The following is a 21,061-nucleotide window of genomic DNA, read 5'->3' as shown; positions in this document are numbered from 1 at the left end:
TTTTTCTTCCTCCTGCATTCTTTATATATTAGGTATTATATTCTGTACTCTGTCTATCCCTTGATTGACTTTGGGGATAGTTACTTTAATTTTGCATTTCCTTAGGAATTAGCTGTTCTATTTTCTTTACTGTGGTTTTACTACCTCTGGTGACAGGTATTTAGCCTTAGGAACACTTCCATCTATAGCAGTCCCTCAAAAATACGCTGTAGAGATGATTTGTGGGAGGTAAATTCTCTCAGCTTTTGCTTATCTGGAAATTGTTTAATCCCTCCAAATTTAAGTGGTAATCTTGCTGGATAAAGTAATCTTGGTCCGAGGTCCTCCTGCTTCATTGCATTAAATACATCATGCCACTCCCTTCTGGGCTGTAAGGTTTCTGCTGAGAAGTCTGATGTTAGCCTAATGGGCTTTCCTTTGTATGTGATCTTATTTGTCTCTCTGGCTGCTTTTAAAAGTCTGTTCTTATCCTTGATCTTTGCCATTTTAATTACTATGTGTCTTGGTTTTGTCTTCCTTGGGTCCCTTGTGTTGGGAGATATGTGAATCTCTGTGTTCTGAGAGACTATCTCCTTCCCCAACTTGGGGAAGTTTTCAGCAATTGCCTCCTCAGAGACACTTTTCTACCCTTTCTCTTTCTCTTCTTCTGATACCTGTATAATGCAAATATTGTTCCGTTTGGATTGGTCACACAGTTCTCTCATTTTTCTTTCATTCTTAGAGATTCTTTTTCTCTCTGTGTCAGCTTCTTTGTATTCCTCTTCTCTATTTTCTATTTCATTTATAATCTCCTCTACCGTATCTCATCTGCTTTTAATACCCTCCATTGTGCTCTCCAACGATTGGATGTCCGACTGTAATTTATTACTGAGCTCTTGAATATCTTTCCATACCTCCATGAGCATGTTAATAATTTTTATTTTGAACTCCCTTTCAGGAAGAGTCATGAGGTCCATGTGTCATCTTTCTCTGGAGTTATATTAATTTTACTCTGAACCAGGTTCCTTTGGTGTTTCATATTTGTATATGGCGCCCTCTAGTGTCCATAACCTGTGTTCTCTGGATCTGCTCAGCCCCTGGAGCAATGTGGGGGGTGGCAGGGGAGTGGTATTGGTGCCTCGGGGAGGGAAAGAGATGTTTCCTGCATCCCGGCCTCTATGCCTGTCTCCACTCCTGAACCAGTGGGCCAAGCACACAGGTATAAGCGTCTATGCTTAGCATTTGTAGTTGCTGTAGACAGATATTCACTGTGGCTGGCCTCATGCCGGGGTAGGGTTTGCCAGTTTGTGAGCCAGGTGGGGCTGGCCAGGAGAAAGGCGCAGTAGGCTGCCTATCACAGAAGGGGTTCTTGGAGCTGTAAAGCCAGACAGGGAGCTGGAGCACCTGGAAATTGTAAAACCTCCCAACCTACTGGGCAGAGTGCACCCGGACAATTTTGTCTACCTGTCCTTTCTCCTGAGCAGTAAGCTCTCTGTGCAATCCTTGCCCTTTAGCAGCCCTCTTGCTAAGGGCTTCCTTGTTAGGATGTCTGTCAGACTGCCTGCCTCTCTTTTGTCCCAGGGCAGCCGGATATGGGTCCCTGCTTTCCACAAGCAGCTGGGATCTCAGTCTCTCCAGGATTCTGCCTGTCTTAGCTTTCCAATCCCCTAGTCACAAGAGTATCATGAAAGCACCATGAAATGTAGGTTTGTGCTCTCAGAGCAGATCTCCAGAGTTAGGTGTTCAGCAATTCCAGGCCTCCACTCCCTCCCCACTGTTTCTCTTCCTCCTGCCATTGAGCTGGGGTGGGGGAAGGGTTTGGGTTCCTCTGGGCCACCACTTTGGTAGTTAGTTACCCTGTTGCATGAGGTCTGCTCTTTTCTCCAAGTGTATGCAGTCTGGCTCAGCCCTCTTTGCTATTGCTCTTTCAGGATTAGTTGTACTAATTATATTTTCGTATTATATGCAGTTTTAGGAGGAAGCCTCTGTCTCGTCTCTCACGCCGCCATCTTTTGTATTAGTCTGTTCTTAATGTTGAAAAATTGCAAAGTGTTTTCTAGTTGTGTTATCAAAGCAGTTTCTCATGCCTAAAGTCTCAATAAGTTAACAGGCATAAATTTCCCTTCTCCTATGATGTTTCAAAGAATTTAGCTACCATTACAGCTCTACCCCAACTGCAAAATGCCTCCAATGTGCTAATTCTCCATGCAAATAATCACAGATATGAAAGCAATTTTTTCAAATCCGGGATGAGTGCATTTGGGTTACTCCAATGGCAGGATGCTTAAGTCAAAAGGCTCCCCTCTGCTGGGAGCAAAGAAACCATTCTAACAACCATCGCCCAAGCTTCACCCAATATTTAAACTGGCTTCCCAAAGACCACTGTTTACATATTATAACTTTACAGGCTACAGATTGGCTTGACACAGATTAGACAATCCACCATGGTATCTGTTGTCCAGACCCAAACAGCACTCACTGTCTGTGTGGAACTAATCTCTGGCCATGGCTCCCTCCAGGGTGGATAGGGAAGTGCACTCTGGGATTTCCTTGGTTGCAAGGATGTTGGGTTAAGAACATCCCACACCCTGCAAACTTCGGAAGCCTCCAATATCAATGGACTAGGAGTGTTTTTCACTGGTATCATCACCTAGCCTCCATTTTTATACCATCTCTTATTTTAGAATATGTAATTTGGTATATAAAATCCCTAACCACTTTTACTCAAATGGCCTTAACACTGAAGTTAAACTAATGCACCAAGCAGTTATATGACATAATATGGCACTAGACATCTTAACAGCAGCACAGGATGGAACCTGTGCTATAATTAAAGTTGAGTGTTGTGTGGAATATTCATAAAATGTTTCTGATTCACTCCAGCACCACTGAAAGCAAGTTCAAGCTATGTCAGGCCCAGAAGTCCCATGGACTACTACAATATGCAGCTAGTTTCTGAATGCTCTTAATACTGCAAATGCCATAATACTGCAAATGGTGAAGGAAATGAAACCCAGGATGAAAATGCCCATCTCCTGAGGCCTCTCGACAACCAGTGAAGGAGACCTGACTGCACGCTTTACTGCGCCCCCTCTCGGCAGGAAGCAGCCAGAGCGGTCATCACCCCCTTTCCCTAGCAGCAGCTAGGGTCTCCATGTGTAGAGGGGGGAATGAGACAGGGACTGTTGACTTGGACAGGGTAGGATGAGGGCCTCCAGAAAACACAAAGCAAGAGTATCCATTGTGGGATTTGCTTTGGCCTGCTGGGGGGCCCAGCTTGTTTTTCTGACTTTACCCAGGTGCTCCTTTCCCTCCTCCACCCCTATTCAGGTCATTTGCAACCTGGACAAGTTAACAAGCAAGCCCAAGACAACATAGTAAAAACAGGAAGGTTTGAAGATAAGATTGCATTAAAGCCCAATTAGTTAAAAAGTAAGTTTCTTAACATACCTTTAACAAACAGACAATAACTCAACCCACCTTGGGAGCAAAGCAGGCAGCCGGGTAGTGAAAGAAAAACTTGATGGGCAGCTCAATAGAATCTTGTTGGGCGGCCAATAGGATCTTCTTAGAACTGTGGTTCCAAATAAAACCATAGCAGCAGTTCCAGCCGCTGAGGTCCAGGGCACAGAAACCGGAGTCAAGGCCTCATGCCCCGCCTTTGTCCCTGCAAAACTTCATGGGGACCATACTCAGGATTCATCTGGGCTGTAACCCCCACAGGAGGACGATTGGGCATTGTGGTTCGACTGGGAGTGCGGGGTCGGTCAAGGTCCCCACCTTGTGGGACATGGTGGGGACTGGAGGCCACATGTAGAATTAGCAATTCATTGGTCCCCTGTGAATGTACAGTGTGTCCTGGCACTGGTGGACACAGGAGCTGAGTGTTCTCTGATTTATGGCAACCCTGAGATTTTTCCTGGGACCCCTGCTGTGATAGATGGCTATGGGGATAATGCAGTTAGAGTGAAGAAAGCCCCAATCCCATTGGTGATAGGGCATTTACCCCTGAAGGAGTATACCATGTACATTTGTCCCATCCCTGAGTGTATTTTGGGGGTAGATATCCTGCAGGGCCTGTGGATAGAGACCACTGTAGGTGAGTTCAGACTGAGGGTATGTGTGGTAAAGGCAGTTCTGAGGGGACATGCTATACAACCACCTGTAGCTCTGCCTGTACCTCAGCGGGTGACAAATGCTAAGCAGTGTAAATTGCCTCAAGAGCACAAGGAAATAGGAGAAACCCTACAGGAGTTGGAGAGCGTGGGCATCATAAAGCCCACTCATAGTCCTTTTAATTCCCCAGTGTGGCCAGAGAAAAAGTCAAATGGCTCCTAGCGCATGACTGTGGACTACAGGGAATTGAATAAAGTCACACCCCCTGTGCATGCTGCTGTCCCCTCTATAGCAGCCATTCTGGACACCCTCAGCCATGAGCTGGGAACCTATCATTATGTAGTAGACCTTGCTAATGCTTTCTTCTCTATAGACGCAGCACAGGAAAGCCAGGAACAGTTTGCCTTCATGTGGGAAGGCTGGCAGTGGACATTCACTGTCCTTCCACAGGGATACCTCCACAGTCCCACCATCTGTCACAGACTCATAGCCCAGGACTTGGCCACATGGAAGAACCACAAACAGTGTGGTTGTATCACTACATTGATGGGCTGTGAACAGCACCAAGGTTCAGGGACCTAGTTTGTCTGTAAAATTCTTGACAGTTGTCTGGTCGGGTAAAAGCAAAGTTACTCCTGATGCAGTCATAGGCAAGGTCCAGGCTTTCCCTTACTACTGTGGCAGTATTACAAGAATGTTTGGGTCTTTGGGGCTACTGGAGAGTGTTTATCCCACACTTGGCAGAAATTCTGAAGCTCTTACACCTGTTGGTACAAAAGGGCATCAGATGGGACCGGGATGACACATGTGCAGCTGCTTTTACTGCTGCCAAGCAACAGTCAAGGCCGTGCAAGCCTTGAGTGTAATGGACTCATCAAAGCCCCGTGAGCTAGATGTTCATGTAATCGAAGATGGTTATGGATGGGGCCTTTGGCAGTGGCTTGAACAGACACACCAACCTACTGGATTCTGGTCACAACTATGGAAAGGAGCAGAGGCCCGGTACACCTTGAAAGAAAAGCAACTGCCTGCTGTGTACCACACCTTACTGGCTATGGAATCTATCACCAGAACAGCTCCAACAAAGGTAATAACCACCTATCCCATTGCGGGGTGTGTGCAAGATGGGACACAAAGGTCACAGAGTGACATGACACAGATGCCTATGCTGGCCAAATGGGGCACATATTTACAGCAGTATAGCGCTCTCTCTACTAGCTCCTTAAGTGGAGGACCCCAGTGCTTATTGGGGCCAGTGATCTATACCGTGGAAAGCAGGAAGAACTTGCTTTTGAGCCATTGGTAGCTGAGAGTCCTTACCAGGAGGGAAAAGCCCCTGTACCTGAAGATGCTTGGTATACAGACTGCTCCAGTCATGGGCCTTCCCCAAAGTGGAGGGCTGTTCCATCCTAAGACTGAGACAATGTGGATGGAGGATGACAAGGGGAAGAGCAGCCAGTGGGCTGACTTCTGGGCAGTATGGCTCATGATCACCCAGTAGCCTTCCCCTATACTTGTCTGCATTGTCAGCTGGGCTGTCTGTCATGGCCTGACCCTGTGGCTACTGACGTGGTACTATGCCAACTGGATGGTTGGTCACCAGCCCCTTTGGGGGCAAGTGTTGTGGCAAGACCTAGTGACCTCTGGTCAGACTAAGACTGCACCATATGTCACGTGACTGGCCATTTGCCTTTGGCATCCCCAGCGAATGATGAAGCAGGCACAGTGACCCAGGTGTGCTGGCTAGAAGGAAAGCCTGCCTCTGATGTTGCCCAATGGCTACATCAGTGTTTGTTGCACACAAGGCAAAAGACAACGTGGGCTGTAGCCCGTTGATGGGGCTTGCCATTGACCTTTGAAGAAGTCAGCCAGGCCCGGAAGGAGTGCTTTGCGTGCTCTAAGAGGGACTTACACTGAGTCCTGCTGGAACATGGGACAATAATGAGGGGACCGATACCTCTTATAAGCTGGCAGATAGACTATACTGGGCCTCTGCCCATATCAGAAGGATATTGGTATTCCATGGCTTGTGTGGACATGGCTACTGGACTATTGGTTGCTTTTCCTGCATTTTGTGCAGATCAGCAAACCACCAGCAGGGGCCTAGAGCATCTCTTTGCAGCCTATGGCCAGCCACAGGTGATTGAAAGTGATCAAGGCACCGACCTTAATGGAACTGTGTTACAAGGATGGATGCAGCAATTAGGAATAAAGTGGAAGTTTCATGTACCATATAACCAACCCTACTGGGGCAGGCATGAAAGAGAGGTACAACGGTTTGTTGAAATCTGGCAAGAAGTTGGACACCAGTAGTCTACGGGGCTGGTCAGTGTGCTTATGGACAGTGCTACGGAGTTTGAATGAGAAGCCACGAAAAGGAGCTTTGAGCCCTGTGGGTATGCTCACACACCTTGCTACCTCTCCTATACAGCTGTATGTGCAAACCAAAGAAGAGTTTTGAAGTCATGATATGGCCAGCAGAGCAACATTCTGCTACCAGCCTCAACTTCATTAAACCCTGGAGATATTCAAACCATGTTGAATGGACATGGTCCTGGACATTTCAGCACATAGACCAGGGATAGCTGGTCCTCTGGCACCTAATGGAAAAGGCCTGAAAGCTGGCCTCATGTGTATTCCTGGAGTAAGAGCAGAGTGGCCCCGAAAGGTCACAGTAGTGTACCCAACACATCCAGGAGGTAAGAGCATCTTTCAGGGAAGTTTTATTTTTTCTTTATGGCCAGTGCATGTACCTCCTGTAGCCCTATATATTGACCCATCTGTAACCCCCACAGGGAGGGGTGTGAAAGTCTGGTATACTAGACCAGGATGATATCTCATTCCTGCCACTGTTCTACCACAGGACCACTGTCTTGCTTGCATCCTACCTGATGGACAAGATTTGCCTATGCTGGTGTCATTAAAACATGTATCTTATCACCGTTAAGTTCATTTTCTTCTTCAGTCCTTATGGCCTGGATACACTCCCTGGCTGCAGCTGCCACATGGTAATTGCTACCGCCTGCCTGTGGAATGGGTGAACTGTAGACTTAATCTGCAGAGGACTTTGAACACAGCTGAATCCTCTGGCTTGAGGATTATCATGATTTTATCACTGTTGCTATTTTATGTCATCAGTCTGGCCACAATGCCCCAGTTTTCTTGCTCAGGGGCCATTGCGGAAGAGGGGGAGTGAGTAGATTGTAAGGTGAGATTTCTGGAGGGGTGACCTGTGGGTAAAATAGAAGGATTTCCAGAATCTCACATGGCTTTAGTGCATCTGCATATCAACAGGTGTTCCTAAAGGGGTGGAGAGTAGTTCATCTCCATATCAGTAGGTAATTACCTGGGCCACCCAGGGCTTATCTGAACCTGAGAGGTTGAGGGGAAGTCTTGCTTATTTCTTCCAGAGCAGGAGAGAGAAATGGCTCCAGACCACAGTTTGTAAGCAATAAACGGATTTTAAACTTTATTTCTCCCTTTGACTGATTTTGGTTTTAGAGGTATTTTGGACCGGGATTTCCTCTTCTCAGAGTTAACAACTGGCAGTAGTTGGCAGGACCTCTGAACACAAAAAAAAATCTGTCCAAATGGGTGAGACTTTTGAGAGGGCTGTCCCTAGAGATGGTGGGGAGATGCCTGGAACCCCTGCTGTGGATATTGGGGTGGACCCAGTGGATGCAGTGGCAGAGGATGCAGCTTCACCTGTTACTGTCCCCCCATCTGTGGGACTTCCAATTTGGGAGCCCCTGGTGGGGAATTGGTCTAGGGTAAAGTACCTCCTAGAGGGTCATGGCCTTCCCCAGATTTGGGGAAGGGTGGGGACACCAGAAGCTGCAGAATTAGCCCTCTGTGAGTTAGAAGGCTGCTTATATACCCTAAGTGGCATGTAGTGTTGGTCCCCTCCCTGCCTCTGTATCACAGATAAGCAGGGAGACACTATGAGATATGAAGATCTGAAAGGGCAGCCAGGGGACTCAAGGCGTAACAGTGCAAGAGTGATGCCGAAAAGGCACTCCTCATATTTATTGAGCAAATGAACCCAAACATCCAAAGAATTCTGAGTAGGGAGTTCAACACATGGTCAACACACAATCATTATCTGACTGTTGAGTCCAGCCATAGGGCGTGACGCTCCTCAAGGACACCAAAACCATGTGAGGTCATGAGTTGTAGGAACTGTTTTGTCTTTACTCATTCTGTTATTGATCATGCATCAGGAGTTGTAGGAGAAACAGGTCATATGTATTTGTACATCTCCTATATTACTTGATTTATGTATTAATCCCATTAATCCCACATTTCCCCCTTTTCTTTTAAGTAGTAGACATAATAAAGAATATAGCAAGCAGATAGTTTCTAACAGAAGGCTTTTAATATAGTTTACTTCTCCAAATTCTTCAGTATGAAATAAGTCTACTTCTTAAATTTACATGATGTGAAATAGACAGAAAATAGATTTAGTGCAAATAGAAGGTAATTGTAGGTGATCAGGCCTATGCCTATAGAGGGAGTTTTGACCTGAGCTGGGCAAGGGCAACAAAACAGCCCTGGGTACAGAAGCTTTCTTTCCAAACTGGGGGGCTGAGGTTCTAAGCCTCACCTCTGTTGACTCCCAATTTCTCACCTGATGGCCCCTCTGCGACTGTGCCTGTCTTAGGTCATTCCTCCCTTGAGGATTCTTACCCATCTCTGGCTAACCAGCCATCTTCCAGGGCCATACAGGGAGATGTGAAGTGGGTAAGTGAGAGAGAAGTAGTATTCTTTGAAAAGGTTAGCTTTCTGCCTTTTTGAAAAGTTATGCTTCATGGCTACTATGCCCAGCACTTGTCTTGAGGTATCCTCATTAGCTGGAAAGGCTTTGATGCACTACAGTTCTATCTATGAGACAAAAATTCTAGAAAAAGGGTTGTATTCAGGAAGGGAGAAGAAAAGTTATAGAAGTAGCAAATGGAAGAAAAATGTGATAAGATTATTTCAATGACATAACTTCTTGTAGAGTAGCAGAAGCCTGCATGGGTTTTAACAAACTATCAATTAAATTACATACACACATTAACAGAACAGGAATACAGATACATAACAAAAGCAGACCCACAATTAAGGGCCATATCCAATGAAACCAAGAAAACCAGTTAAGTAACCCAGGCATTTGTGAAAATTGATTGATAATATTATGAATATTGTCTAGTTGATTCTGAATGGTTTGAGAGAAATCTGACAAATTAAAACAGCACATTCCTGCAAATTGTTCACACCCCATGTGTCCTTTTAACAGCAGACAGTCATAGTAGCACGATTCTGAAGCACTGCAACTCACACTTCTAGCTCTTGACTGAGTTCAGATAATACGGAAGCAGTCAAATTCATTGTCTTGCTGTATGCACAGGCCAGCTTAGACAGTTCCTTTTGCATTCCACCGACAAGCCCAGGAGCCAGCAGGATGAATGCAGCTGCAACTGCAACAAAAGCCTCAAGTTGTCATCACAATCAGATGGCAGAGCTCGGAGAAATCTTTCACGACTATTTCCAGGATAATCTATTAGAGCAGGAAGGATGCATCCCATGCCATACATACCTTAATAACCTGAAGAGAGGGCTTAGGGTGTGGACTTGCACCACCTGTCCTGCCCCTAGGGTGGGCTGGTTTGCTGTCAGTTTGCCAGGGCTGTTTGCAGTTAAGTCACAGGTTGTGCTGAGATACCCTTCTTCATTTGCAGAACACTCAAACATTCCAGGCCAAGTTGCTTCTGGCCTTTTAAGCTTTAACTGATCTCACTGAAGAATGACTCTAGAGCTGAATGTTTAACACAGAGTTTTGGTAGGGGGTTTCTTTGCATGCTCTGACGGCAAATATCCTGCCTTGCCTTTTCTGGAGGCCCTCACCCTATTCTGTCTAAGCTCAAGGTCCCTGTCTCATTCCCCCCTCAAAAGATAGAGACCCTAGCTGCTGCTAGGGAAAGGGGGTGACGACCGCTCTCGCTGCTTCATGCTGAGAGGGGGCCCATAAAGGTCAGTTGAGAGGGCCTTGGAAGATCGGCGCTTCTATTCCAGGTTCCATTTCTATTACTAGTTGCAGTTTTGTGGCTTCTAGGCAAGATAGAACATATTGTGTTATTAGGTTAAGTAGCAATATCTGGAGTTGGATTTTCCATCTGGAAGGACAAACTTGATGAGATTAAGAATGCGTGGTTGAATATGAGAACTAAAAATAGTAAAACTTTAATTGAAATGATAGAAAACTAAAACATCTGGAAAATCATAGCCAGATATTTTGAAGAAGCTAGAATTTTGGATCTAGTTTATGTCCCAATGACTATTAAGGGTTTAGTATAGATAAGGCTGCATTATTGAAACAATTCTCTTCTCTAAAATGACCTTTGTTTTTATTAGAAGTAACTAGTTTAAGAAAATAATTAACAATTGGCTTGACTGTTTGCATAAGTGCAGCAAGAAGAACAATTGATTACTTAGGATCTTTTAAATGTGCTTTGCTGGAACTTTTTATAAGGAATTTCAGATTGGACTTTTGAAGGCCTCTTGAGGCCAGAAAGCCAAGCCAGACGTGCCATCAGGTTTTGCCTGCAGTACTTGTATATTTGGGTGAATTCCTGTCTTCTTGAGGTCTCCGAGACATTTTGAGGTTCCTGCACCTGCCAGAAAGTGACCTTCCTTACTCACCTGGGAAGGCTGCTGGGAACCCTGTGAGCAAGGTACCGGGCCAGTTCTTCCAAGGGGCTTTGTTGGCTATAAAGTCAACCTTAGTTCCTTAAACTGTTCATATCTGATTTTATGCACGTGTCTCTCAGGTATGACATTCCAGTCAAAGCCTTGATAACATAACCAGTGTTTTTAATTGGTCTTGTTATAAGGAAAGCAGATTCTTACTGAGCTTATGCAAATAAACATACTGGCATAAAATATAAAAATACTGAAAGCTTTTAAATTCTGGAGGGGTCAGGTAGAGAAAAAGACAAGTGTTTCAATTCTGCTTGTAAAGGCATTGTCATTTACTAAACTGTTGTCAGCTTAAGAGAAAAAGCTTAAAACACTTTATCAGCAACATTTGAAACAAAAAACCACAAAATCATTTCCCTAGTTTATTTAATCTTATGTAACCGATACTTGTTCTGCTGAAATCCAGTTCTTTACTAGTTTAGGAGTAATAAAAGAGTGACTATAAATGACAAAAGACTTACAAATGACAATGGTTAAAGATCTGATGAGAGCTTACTATAAGACAGTTGACATAAGAAAATTTGGATATTTCTGTAACATAAAACATTCAGTAACAAAGTTTGGCATCATTCCCTTTGACAGTGCTTTCCAGGTAAATATGTATCAGATAAATAATCCAAATTAGCCAAATATTTTCCCCAATGAGGAGAAAAAATTCCTCTGATGTGTTCCAGGGGCCCTCTGGAAAATACCAGAGTGAACTAGAGGTAAAAAGCACCTTTTTTTTTTTTTGAGAGGGTGTCTCTCATATTTATTGATCAAATGGTTGTTAACAACAATAAAATTCTGTATAGGGGAGTCAATGCTCAATGTACAATCATTAATCCACCCCCAGCCTAATTCTCATCACTCTCCAATCTTCTGAAGCATAATGAACAAGTTCTTACATGGTAAACAAATTCTTACATAGTGAATAAGTTCTTACATATTGAACAGTACAAGGGCAGTCATCACAAAAACTTTCGGTTTTGATCACGCATGAACTATAAACAATCAGGTCAAATATGAATATTCGTTTGATTTTTATACTTGATTTATATGTGAATCCCACATTTCTCCCTTATTATTATTATTATTATTATTTTAATATGCTGAAGTGGTAGGTAGATGCAAGATAAAGGTAGAAAACATAGTTTAGTGTTGTAAGAGAACAAATGTAGATGATCAGGTGTGTGCCTGTAGACTATGTGTTAATCCAAGCTAGACAAGGGCAATGAAACATCCACGGATGCAGAAGATTTCTCTCAAAATAGGGGGGTGGTGAGGTTCTAAGCCTCACCTCTGTTGATCCCCAATTTCTCACCTGATGGCCCCCCTGTGACTGTGCCTGTCTTAGGTTGTTCCTCCCTTGAGAAATCTTACCCGTCTCTGGCTAACCAGTCACCTTCTGGGGCCATACAGGGAAATGTAAAGTTGGTAAGTGGGAGAGAAGCCATATCGTTTGAAAAGGTTAGCTTGTTACTTCTTTGCAGATTTATGCCCTGTGGCTTCTATGCCCAGCATTTGTCTTGAGGTATCTTTACCACTTGGAGGAATTATGATACTCGGTGAATTCAATGTGGGGAACGAATTCTATTTAAGGGTTGTAATTAGGAAGGAAGAGAAAAGCTATAGAAGTACCAGACAGAAGAAAGCATGGGAAGACTGATAATTTCTTTGACACATCTTCTTGTAGAGTAACTTAAGCATGTATAGGTTTTAAACTACTAATTAAGTTTCACACACACATTAACATAATAGGAATACAGTTACATAACCAAAGCAGACCTACAATTACCAGCCATCTCCAGTGAAGCCAAGAAAACCAGTTAGGCACCCTAGGCATTTGTGAAAATTTGTCTATGATATAATGGATATTGTCCAACTGTACTTGAGCAGTCTGAGAGAAATCAGACAAATTAAAACAATCCATTCTGGGAACTGTTCACAGCCCATATGTTCTTTTAACAGTAGATAGTCTATAGTTGTAAGATTTTGGAGCGCTACAACTTGCACTTCTCATAATTCTTGGTTGAGTTCCAACAGTATAGATCCAGTCAAATTTGTTGTTTTACTGTATGCACAGGCCAGCTTAGATATCTCCTTCATTTCAATGGCAAGTCCAGGAACCGGTGGGATGAATGCAGCTACAACTGCAGCAGCGCCTGGATCTTTGTTGAGATCATCATCTGGTATGACTCTTCCAAAGAGTGCTGATGTTGGAAGTTCTTCTTCATATTGTATCTTAGTTCATTTTCTGGGTAGCGAAATTAGGCTTTGATCCTCTGTATAAACACAAACAGACCCATTGCCCACACTTTGATATGCCCTTTATACCATTGTGTAGAATTCATTGGAGGTTACCACACAGGAACTTCTTTTTCTTTTTTTTTTTTTAAGAGAAAGGAATATTATCAGAAAAGTGTACATCCATAGCCGATAATTTGACACCCTTTAAGTGATCAAAATTAAGGATATTTAAAGCATGCATTAATCGTTGATTTACAGTTGGTTTTATCCAATAAGGGAGTAATCCCCCATCTCATTCATTTCTTTTTCTTACATTTAATCTACACTTACATGAAGAATATTATGTTTACTAGGCTCTCCCCTATACCAGGTCCCCCCATAAACCCCCCTACAGTCACTGTCCATCAGCACAGCAAAATGTTGTAGAATCACTACTTGTCTTCTCTGTCTTGTACAGCCCTCCCCTTTCTCCCACCCCCCCATACATGCTAATTTTAATACCCCTCTTCTTCCCCCGCTTATCCCTCCCTACCCACCCATCCTCCCCAGTCCCTTTCCCTTTGGTCCCTGTTAGTCCATTCTTGGGTTCTGTGATTCTGCTGCTGTTTTGTTCCTTCAGTTTTTCCTTTGTTATTATACTCCACAGATGAGTGAAATCATTTGGTATTTCTCTTTCTCCGCTTGGCTTATTTCACTGAGCATAATACCCTCCAGGTCCATCCATGTTGCTGCAAATGGTAGGATTTGCCCTCTTCTTATGGCTGAGTAGTATTCCACTGTGTATATGTACCACATCTTTATCCATTCATCTACCGATGGACATTTAAGTTGCTTCCAATTCTTGGCTATTGTAAATAGTGCTGCGATAAACATAGGAGTGCATCTGTCTTTCTCAAACTTGATTGCTGCGTTCTTAGGGTAAATTCCTAGGAGTGGAATTCCTGGGTCAAATGGTAAGTCTGTTTTGAGCATTTTGAAGAACCTCCATACTGCTTTCCACAATGGTTGAACTAATTTACATCCCCACCAGCAGTGTAGGAGGGTTACCCCTTTCTCCACAGCCTCGCCAGCATTTGTTGTTTGTCTTTTGGATGGCAGCTCTCCTTACTGGTGTGAGGTGATACCTCATTGTAGTTTTAATTTGCATTTCTCTGATAATTAGCAATGTGGAGCATCTTTTCATGTGTCTGTTGGCCATCTGTATTTCTTTTTTGGAGAACTGTCTGTTCAGTTCCTCTGCCCATTTTGTAATTGAATTATTTGATTTTTGTTTGTTGAGGCATGTGAACTCTTTATATATTTTGGATGTCAAGCCTTTATTGGATCTGTCATTTACAAATATATTCTCCCATACTGTAGGGTTCCTTTTCTATTGATGGTGTCTTTTGCTGTACAGAAGCTTTTCAGCTTAATATAGTCCCACTTGTTCACTTTTGCTGTTGTTTTCCTTGCCCGGGGAGATATGTTCAAGAAGAGGTCACTCATGTTTATGTCTGAGAGATTTTTGCCTATGTTTTTTCCATGAGCTTAATGGTTTCATGACTTACATTCAGGTCTTTGATCCATTTTGAGTTTACTTTTGTATATGGGGTTAGACAATGGTCCAGTTTCATTTTCCTACATGTAGCTGTCCAGTTTTGCCAGCACCATCGGTTGAAGAGACTGTCATTTCCCCATTGTATGCCCATGGCTCCTTTATCAAATATTAATTGACCATATATGTTTGGGTTAATGTCTGGAGTCTCTAGTCTGTTCCACTGGTCTGTGGCTCTGTTCTTGTGCCAGTACCAAACTGTCTTGATTACTATGGCTTTATAGTAGAGCTTGAAGTTGGGGAGTGAGATCCCCCCTACTTTATTCTTCTTTCTCAGGATTGCTTTGGCTATTCGGGGTCTTTGGTGTTTCCATATGAGTTTTTGAATTATTTGTTCCAGTTCATTGAAGAATGTTGCTGGTAATTTGATAGGGATTGCATCAAATCTGTATATTGCTTTGGGCAGGATATCCATTTTGACGATATTAATTCTTCCTAGCAACGAGCATGGGATGAGTTTCCATTTGTTAATGACCCCTTTAATTTCTCTTCAGAGTGACTTGTAGTTTTCAGAGTATAGGTCTTTCACTTCTTTGGTTAGGTTTATTCCTAGGTATTTTATTCTTTTTGATGCAATTGTGAATGGAATTGTTTTCCTGATTTCTCTTTCTATTGGTTCATTGTTAGTGTACAGGAAAGCTACAGATTTCTGTGTGTTAATTTTGTATCCTGCAACTTTGCTGTATTCTGATATCAGTTCTGGTAGTTTTGGGGTGGAGTCTTTAGGGTTTTTTATGTACAGTATCATGTCATCTGCAAATAGTGACAGTTTAACTTCTTCTTTACCAATCTGGATTCCTTGTATTTCTTTGTTTTGTCTGATTGTCGTGGCTAGGACCTCCAGTAGTATGTTAAACAACAGTGGGGAGAGTGGGCATCCCTGTCTAGTTCCCGATCTCAGAGGAAAAGCTTTCAGCTTCTCGCTGTTCAGTATAATGTTGGCTGTGGGTTTATGATATATAGACTTTACTATGTTGAGGAACTTGCCCTCTATTCCCATTTTGCTGAGAGTTTTTATCATGAATGGATGTTGAAGTTTGTCGAATGCTTTTTCAGCATCTATGGAGATGATCATGTGGTATTTGTCCATCTTTTTGTTGATGTGGTGGATGATGTTGATGGATTTTCGAATGTTGTACCATCCTTGCATTGCTGGGGTGAATCCCACTTGCTCATGGTGTACGATCCTTTTGATATATTTTTTAATTCAGTTTGCTAATATTTTGTTGAGTATTTTTGCATCTACATTCATCAGGGATATTGGTCTGTAGTTTTCTTTTTGGTGGGGTCTTTGCCTGGTTTTGGTATTAGGGTGATGTTGGCTTCATAGAATGAGTTTGTAAGTATTCCCTCCTCTTCAATTTTTTGGAAAACTTTATGGAGAATGGGTATTATGTCTTCCCTGTATGTCTGATAAAATTCCTGGGTAAATCCATCTGGCCTGGGGGTTTTGTTCTTTGGTAGTTTTTTTATTACCTCTTCAATTTTGTCGCTGGTAATTGGTCTGTTTAGATTTTCTGTTTCTTTCTGGGTCAGTCTTGGAAGGTTGTAGTTTTCTAGGAAGTTGTCCATTTGTCCTAGGTTTCTCAGCTTGTTAGCATATAGGTTTTCATAGTACTCTCTAATAATTCTTTGTATTTCTGTGAGTCCATCGTGATTTTTCCTTTCTTGTTTCTGATTCTGTTGATTTGTGTTGACTCTCTTTTCCTCTTAATAAGTCTGGCTAGAGGCTTATCTATTTTGTTTATTTTCTTGAAGAACCAGCTCTTGGTTTCATTGATTGTTGCTATTGTTTTATTCTTCTCAATTTTATTTATTTCTTTTCTGATCTTTATTATGTCCCTCCTTCTGCTGACCTTAGGCCTCATTTGTTCTTCTTTTTCCAAGTTCGATAATTGTGACATTAGACCTTTCATTTGGGATTGTTCTTCCTTCTTTAAATATGCCTGGATCGCTATATACTTTCCTCTTAAGACTTCTTTTGCTGTATCCCACAGTAGTTGGGGCTTTGTGTTGTTGTCATTTGTTTCCATATATTGCTGAATCTCCATTTTGATTTGGTCATTGATCCATTGATTATTTAGGAGCGTGTTGTTAAGCCTCCATGTGTTTGTGAGCCTTTTTGCTTTCTTTGTACGGTTTATTTCTAGTTTTATGCCTTTGTGGTCTGAAAAGTTGGTTGGTAGGATTTCAATCTTTTGGAATTTACTGAGGCTCTTTTTGTGGCCTAGTATGTGGTCTATTCTGGAGAATGTTCCATGTGCACTTGAGAAGAATGTGTATCCTGTTGCTTTTGGATGTAGAGTTCTGTAGATGTCTATTAGGTCCATCTGTTCTAGTGTGTTGTTCAGTGCCTCTGTGTCCTTACTTATTTTCTGTCTGGTGTGTCTGTCTTTTGGAGTTTGTGGTGTGTTGAAGTCCCCCAGAATGAATGCATTGCATTCTATTTCCTCCTTTAGTTCTGTTAGTATTTGTTTCAGATATCTTAGTGCTCCTGTATTGGGTGCATATATATTTGTAATGGTTATATCCTCTTGTTGGACTGAGCCCTTTATCATTATGTAATGTCCTTCTTTATCTTTTGTTACTTTCTTTGTTTTGAAGTCTGTTTTGTCTGATACTAGTATTGCAACACCTGCTTTTTTCTCTCTGTTGTTTGCATGAAATATCTTTTTCCATACCTTGACTTTCAGTCTGTGCATGTCTTTGGGTTTGAGGTGAGTCTCTTGTAAGCAGCAGATGGATAGATCTTGCTTTTTTATCCATTCTATTACTCTGTGTCTTTTGATTGGTGCATTCAGTCCATTTACATTTAGGGTGATTATTGAAAGGTATGTACTTATTGCCATTGTCGGTTTTAAGTTTGTGGTTACCAGAGGTCCAGGGTTAGCTTCTTAACTATCTGACTGTCTAACTTAAGTAGCTTGTTGAGCTAGTATAAACACGGTCTGATGATTCTTTACTTCTCTCCCATCTTATTCCTCCTCCTGCCTTCTCCATATGTTGGGTGTTTTGTTCTGTGCTCTTTTTAGGAGTGCTCCCATCTAGAGCAGTCCCTGTAGGATGTCCTGTAGAGGTGGTTTGTGGGAGGCAAATTCCCTCAACTTTTGCTTGTCTGGGAATTGTTTAATCCCTCCTTCATATTTAAATGATAATCGTGCTGGATACAGTAGTCTTGGTTCAGGGCCCTTCTGTTTCATTGCACTAAGTATATCATGCCATTCTCTTCTGGCTTGTAGGGTTTCTGTTGAGAAGTCTGATAATAGCCTGATGGGTTTTCCTTTGTAGGTGACCTTTTTTTTCTCTCTGACTGCCTTTAATACTCTGTCCTTGTCTTTGATCTTTGCCATTTTAATTATTATGTGTCTTGGTGTTGCCCTCCTTGGATCCCTTGTCATGGGAGTTCTGTGTACTTCTGTGGTCGGAGAGGCCATTTCCTCCCCTAGTTTGGGGAAGTTTTCAGCAATTATTTCTTCAAAGACACTTTCTATCCCTTTTCTCTCTCTTCTTCTGGTACCCCTATAATGCGGATATTGTTCCATTTTGATTGGTCACTCAGCTCTCTTAGAATTCTTTCATGCCTGGAGATCCTTTTATCTCTCTCTGCATCAGCTTCTCTGCATTCCTGTTCTCTGTTTTCTAGTCCATTAATGGTCTCTTGCATCTCGTCCATTCTGTTTTGAAGTCCTTCCAGACCTTGTTTTATTTCTGTATTCTCCTTCCTTAGTTCTTGCATATTTCTCTGCAAGTCCATCAGCATGGTTATGACTTTTGTTTTGAATTCTTTTTCAGAAAGACTGGTTAAATCTATCTCCCTAGGTTCCTTCTCAGGGGAAGATGTAGCAGATGCCGAAGCTGTCTTGGTTAGTCTTGTCTGGATCAAATTTTTTTGCCTTTTCATGTTGATATGTGCTATTGACTGTCAGCTGGGAGAGCCAAACTTTCCACTTGCTACTGGCCTTTCTTTACTGGGACAACTGCGACCCCTAGTGGCTTGTGTTGGGCAATTGCATGTAGACTGGGTCTTTGTGTCTTGTCCGGCCGGTATGGAGGAAGCTCCCTTGCTGAGGGCGTGGCCAGCCTTAGGCTGCTTCTCTGCTATGGCCGGGCCCCAGAGGGGTAATGGACGGGGGGCTGTTTGGCTGTTTACCTCCGTGAGGGGTCTCAGAGCTGTTGCCCAGGGGGTTAGTGCACCTGGGTTTCCCTGGAATTTCCAGCCACTGGGCTGTGACCTGGGTTGTTTCCGTCCAGCTGTTGCGTCCCTTTAAGACTTTCAAAAAGCACTCACTTTTCTTTGTCACAGGGCATCTGCTTTGCGACCTGCTCAGAGGTCTTGCTGCCCTGTTTCCCTAGTTTCCAGCCCTCCACGCATGCACTGTGTCTGCCCTCTGCTGAGGATGGCTTGTGCTGGGTGTTCAGCAGTCCTGGGCACCCTCCCCCTCCCCACTCCGACTCCTCTCCTCCCGCCGGGAGCTGGGGTGAGGGGCGCTCAGGTCCCACTGGGCCAGGGCTTGTATCTTACCCCTTTCACCAGGTGCTGGACTCTTGCATGTGTGGATGTAGTCTGGCTGTTGTCCTGTGTCTTCTGGTCTCTCTTTTAGGATTAGTTGTATTTGTTGTATTTTCAAAAATACATATGTTTTTGGGGGCAGATTCCCACTGTCCTACTCACACCACCATCTTGGCTCTGCGTCAAGATACATTATTTTTGTTATCATTTTATTAAACATATTAATGCTTATTTAGGACTGAATTCCTAAGAGATGGGTTTGTTGTTGTAAGATTTTTTTGTATGGATAGAATTTTGAATCATTTCCACAGTGGATATTTTCCTAATATGTCCTTTTTGATATCATGGATAGGAGTAAATATTAATACTACTCTATTCTTAGTGACCACAGATAAAATAGAATATTATAACCAGTCATGTCATTCCTGGATTACATTCCTGGGGTTTCTGTTTATAAAGCAACATGGATTTCCCTGTGACATGTATATTTACAAGAAAAGCTCTTCTTTTTAAGTAGCAGGACCTGAATCAGGCAACTGCACCTTCATGCATATTTCCAATTCTCTGTGCTTCCCTCCAAGTCTGCCTCATGTAAAACCCTCTGTTTACGCCAGCATATAGGCCAATGCTCCTTTCATAAATGTCCTTGCGGAGGAACCTTTGGGTACTACAGAAAACCATACTTTAGAAAAGATCCAAGTGTCAGGACACTAGTTCGGAAGTAACTGTGAGCATGAGAAGAAACAGAAATAATTCAGGAAAAATCAGATTTGATCTGCATTCTGCAAATGGAAGTATTTTTTAAAATTTGAACTTCATCTCTTAGTTTTCTATTCCTTAAAGTCCTAGTTAATTATTAAAATCAAGTGGCTTGTCTTTCCTTCAGTTTTACTTCGTTGTTATACTCCACCAATGAGGGAAATCATTTGGTATTTGTCTTTCTCCACTTGGCTTATTTCACTGAGCATAATACGCTGTAGCTCCCTCCATTGTTGTTTCAAATGGTAAAATTTGTTTTCTTCTTATGGCTGAATAATACTCCATTGTGTATATGTACCACATCTTTATCCATTCACCTAGTGTTGGACACTTAGGTTGCTTCCATTTCTTGTCTATTGTAAATAGTGCTGTGATAAACATATGGGTGCATATGTCTTTTTCAAACTGGGTTCCTGCATTCTTAGGGTCAATTCCTAGGGGTGGAATTGCTGGGTCAAATGTTAGTGTATAGGAATGCCACAGATTTCTATGTATTAATTTTGTATCCTGCCACTTTGCTGAATTCAGATATTAGATCTAGTCATTTTGGAGTGGATTCTTTAGGGCTTTTTTATGTACAATATCATGTCATCTGCAAACAGGGACAGTTTAACTTCTTCCTTGCCAGTGTGGATGCCTTTTATTTCTTTGTGTTGTCTGGTTGCTGTGGCTAGGACCTCTCCAGTAATATGTTGAATAGAAGTGGGGAGAGTGGACATTCTTGTCTTGTTCCTGATTTTAAAGGAACTTTCAACTTCTTGCTGTTAAGTATAATGTTGGCCGTGGGTTTGTCATATATGGCCTCTATACCCATTTTGTTGAGAGTTTTAATCATGAGTGGATGTTCAATTTTGTCAAATGCTTTTTCAGCATCTATGGAAATGATCATATGGTTTTTGTCCTTTTTGTTGATGTGGTGGATGATGTGAATGGATTTTCGAATGTTGTACCATCCTTGCATCCCTGGAATAAATCCTACTTGATCATGATGGTAATCTTTTTGATGTATTTTTGCATCTATGTTCATCAGGGATATTGGTCTGTAAATTTCTTTTTTTGCCTGGCTTTGGTATTAAGAGTGATGCTGGCTTCATGGAATGAGTTTAGAAATATTCCCTCCTTTTCTATTTTTTGTA

At 42.5% G+C, this 21,061-nt stretch overlaps 2 long non-coding RNA genes across 3 annotated transcripts in view; one reads left to right on the top strand and one right to left on the bottom strand.

The window, feature by feature from the left end:
- Positions 1 to 21,061, top strand: part of LOC140847758 (uncharacterized) — a 40,169-nt gene that overhangs the window by 5,984 nt on the left and 13,124 nt on the right. The gene's annotated exons all lie outside the window — the stretch shown is intronic.
- LOC140847759 (uncharacterized) overlaps positions 9,069 to 21,061 on the bottom strand; it is an 81,077-nt gene continuing 69,084 nt past the window's right edge. The window contains exons 3-4 of one of the 2 annotated variants that reach the window (XR_012127887.1): positions 9,674 to 9,892; positions 9,069 to 9,554 (exon numbers count right to left, since the gene is read on the bottom strand). This is a non-coding gene — a long non-coding RNA (uncharacterized lncRNA). Of the gene's footprint in view, positions 9,893 to 21,061 lie in introns of both variants that reach the window. The other variant, XR_012127884.1, reaches the window with a different exon arrangement.

Source organism: Manis javanica, chromosome 2 (assembly GCF_040802235.1).
Source record: "Manis javanica isolate MJ-LG chromosome 2, MJ_LKY, whole genome shotgun sequence".
Classification (NCBI taxonomy): Eukaryota; Metazoa; Chordata; class Mammalia; order Pholidota; family Manidae; genus Manis; species Manis javanica.
This window is presented reverse-complemented; position numbering and strand designations above follow the sequence as displayed.